Source organism: Montipora capricornis, chromosome 7 (genome assembly GCF_036669925.1).
Source record: "Montipora capricornis isolate CH-2021 chromosome 7, ASM3666992v2, whole genome shotgun sequence".
NCBI classification, from domain to species: Eukaryota; Metazoa; Cnidaria; class Anthozoa; order Scleractinia; family Acroporidae; genus Montipora; species Montipora capricornis.
Window position 1 is genome coordinate 20,916,783 of NC_090889.1, and position 3,922 is coordinate 20,920,704.

The window sequence follows — 3,922 nt, forward strand, 5'->3', positions numbered from 1 at the left end:
ATAGAAACCTTTCATTACATAGTTTTACTCTGAAACCGCTCGTTGAATTTAATTATTTCTGGAATACTTCGCCCATTGTAGGACGTGAACGAGATGGAATAATCGGGAAAGACGTATGACAGTGCAAAGTTATATTCTGAGGTGACATCGACTTCGCCGTCGTAGAGAAGTCCCTATTAGCGACCTTCCGATTGGAGTACGAGAACGACCTCGAGTACGAGTTTTCTGTACTGGGCACGCGCATTGCGTTCAAAGAAGGAGAACTTGAAGAACAAGAACTTTCGAAATGCGCTTGCTCGGAATTGAGAACTCGTACTCGTATACGTAATCGTAGTCGTACTCAGTCCAATCTGAAGGTTGCTAATTGTGTCAGGGAACCCGAGATTGACCTGAGAAACACGCATGACAGTGCTTCAATTCCAATGCTCAGATTCATTGATAGTTCCATCTACTTTAATTATGTATCATCCATTTGGAGTGTTTTTTAGAAGGTATCGAGAACAAGGTTCTACTGGCCTGAAACAAGAGTAGTACTGTACGTGACATAAATTACAAGCGTGACAAAAAAACAAATGTGATAACCTGAATATGTCATCTCTCCTGAGACGACCAAGAATACAAAAGATTTTTACAGTATCTTTATTTAAACTGAAACCAAGCTAAGGATAATTTTGTAAAAACTTCAAGACAGTCATCTCGAAAAAATGTCTACCTAATTTGGTGTCTGTTGGTGTCATCGTGACTAAAAGTCCAAATGGCAATTTTCTGTAGGTAAAGTATATTATCGATATATTAGAAGCCATGTTATTTAAACACTTTTTCCCAATTCCAAACATTGTGTCTTCCCCCTCCCATATATCGTAGGGCGGGAATGATCGTCGGAAATTTTCAAAAATACCCCTAAAAGATACTGGAGTCTTACCAAGGTAGGCGTAGCAACATAAGATTTTTACGCCTAAAAAATACCAGCTGAAAGTGAACAAATTTATAATGTTTAAGCACTTTTAATAGTTCCAGAGACGTCAACTTCAAACACCCTCTTCTTGAAAAGTTTAGAAAAGCATTGTCAAAATTATAAGATCTATTAACTTCAAGACAAATAAAGATATCCTAAAAGATACCAGCTTGGACTTTGGTGGCCCAAAAACTGTTTAGACACCCTAAAAGATACGACGATCATCCCCGCCCATTGCCAACTGGAACCTCCCCCTCCCCGGAGTTTTTTCACTAAAAAGAAGAGAAAACGATGTGATGATAAAAAAAATAAAAAAATGAAAAACAGGTTCAAGAGAGGAGCCTTGAAATTCAATCTTGTACTCGGCGCTTATTGAAACCACATTAAGATGTACATGCAGGCATCACTTTCTCAGTTGTTTTTTAAGACCCTGAGTGTTGGTCCAACCGGGGTTTTTGATCCCGCAACCTCCCACACGGTAGATAAGTCCGATGCTTAACCAACCTTAAGTCCCGGGGGCGGGAGAAACTCCCATATGAAAAGATAGGGGGTGCTCGTCGGAAATTTTGAAAGGAACCCCTTAGGGTCGATTTACACGATACGATTTTGTCGCATGCGACAAGCTCACTACAGGTCTACGAAGAGAGTTCATCAATAAACGAATTTTTCGAGGTCTTTGTTTTCGCGGTCTTAGTTTTTGAGGTCTTAGGTCTTGTGTCTTATTTTTCGAGACACACCTTATCTTACACCTTAAAGCTCAGCTGTAAATTTTGGTTGACCCTTTGGTGGCTATAGAAGCAAATGAGTCTCATTCAAAAAATGTGGAAATGCTTCTCATCCTTTATAGTAATCCTCATATGGCATGGAGCTCTCGGTGTTGTGGTCAGGCCTCATTTCTCCGGGGGGGAGGGGGTACTTTCTTATAAGAGGTTAATGGGGATGTGCTCCTGGATGGGGTCGCATTTTCACCACTGGATTGAGTATAATGGGGTTACATTTTTAGTAGAGTAGCCTGTGTACAGCCGCCCGCTCTCCGAAAAAAAAATCCGGAGAGGAGCGTCTGTGATTTACCATTAGTAATCGTGTTCCGGAAAAATTTTGCATACATTATTAAGTGATCTACGCTGACCAAAATTTGCGTGGCTCATATTTCGTTGGAGCTAAATTCTCAAAATGATGGTCGATGAGGTAGATTTCAAACGTGCATCGAAGAGAGTCTCTGATAGTTTTAAGATACCTTGGCTTTATAGCATAGAAGCACTCTTAAAGGAAAGGACGTATTTGCAAGTCTTCCAACCAGGTACGGCTCTGATCTTCAGAACAGTACACTCAGATCGTTGCCGATGAGCTGTTATTTTCCTCGGTGTGTTCACATCTCAAATCTTCCAGGGCATCACGCTTTGTAAATTGTGCTTGAGAATGGCTAAGCTGGTCCGAGCAAGGCGTTGGGATTACATTGACTGGTAAGGAATAGCGGGAGACGTTTTCGAGTGGACAATCTTTTGAATAGTGCTATATTCACCTCGTGAAAAGCGCTTCGTTTCCTTTGCGCTGACAACAATTTAATTCCTACAAATGTACGTCGAATCGATTTCCACTTTACACTCCATAGATAACAATTCCGCTCGTACTTTAAAAGAAAAACCTCTTTGACAATCAAAAAGATTTTTATCCGTATATTGTACCGTGCTCAAAGTACACACGAACTCACGGTGTTGATGTGTTGATGTGGAGAAATAAAAATAAAAACCATTCAAAACTCGTTGTTTCAATGATGTAATGATCGATGGGTAATAACCAATCAAATCATTTTCCACACATTCCAGGAAAAATCACGTGGTATAGAACACGATTATCAACGGTAAATCACAGACGCTCCTCTTTTTTTTTTTCGGACAGCGGGCGGCTGTACACAGGCTATAGTAGAGTTACTAGAATGGGGTCGCACATTCTTGGGATTTCTGAGAGAAGAAAATTCTGGTAAGCAGGGATTTAAAAATAAGAAGATGCGCGGTTAAAAAATGGCACTGAAATGGTTCGTGCTGTTGTTTTAATAATTAACAGTCGGCTCGGTTGGGTACGTTTGCCAATATTTACGGCTAGCAAATGTACCAGAATGTTTGTACTGTAGGTGAAAAGTAAAGTGTTCTACATTCAATTTTAACAAACGTGTCAGTTCATTTAAGGATGACCTACTTAAAGGTCTTTATAAGGTAGAGGCATAGTCATGCAGAAAGTGACTAAGTTGGCATAGCGAAAATGACATTTGCTCAAAAGTGACTAAGATGGGGTCTATGATTGGCCACACAATAGACTATAATGGGGTAGGGGTTGGCCACCGTACAGAGATTTTAAAAGCTGACGTTTCGAGCGTTAGCCTTTCGATTCGCTCTGACGAAGGGCTAACGCTCGAAACGTCAGCTTTTAAAATCTCTGTACGGTGGCCAATTTACATTATCAACTCCGTTGATAAAACCAAATTTTTGTATACTACTTCCCCACCGACGTAGCACCACAGTTTCTTTAGAAACTACCCCCTTCATTTACTTGATCTCGATCTCGTTTAATACAATAGGGAGCTTTAACAACGACAACGGCGACGTCAACGCGAACGTCACAAATTTGCATATTTAGTGGGCAAAAACAATAGCTTTGCACGCTCTGCACGTGTGTTTTTCATTTTTGTCTATTTCTTTGCCGTCGTCAGCAAAACCACAACGTGAAATAACCAAATTTCAGGTTTTATGAAAGACGCCAGCATTTGAAGATAAATTTTCATTTTCTCCCCTAAATAAAGCGCCGCTCATAACGTTTTCATTCCAGAGGGATTGCCATACCTTTCTCACATTAAAAACTTGGAATAGTCGTGAAGTGATAACAATAATGAGAATTTATGTTTTGTGATGACGTTCACGTTGCCGTTCCTGTCGTCGTTGCTAAAGTTCCCTAATGACTTATGAACAAAAG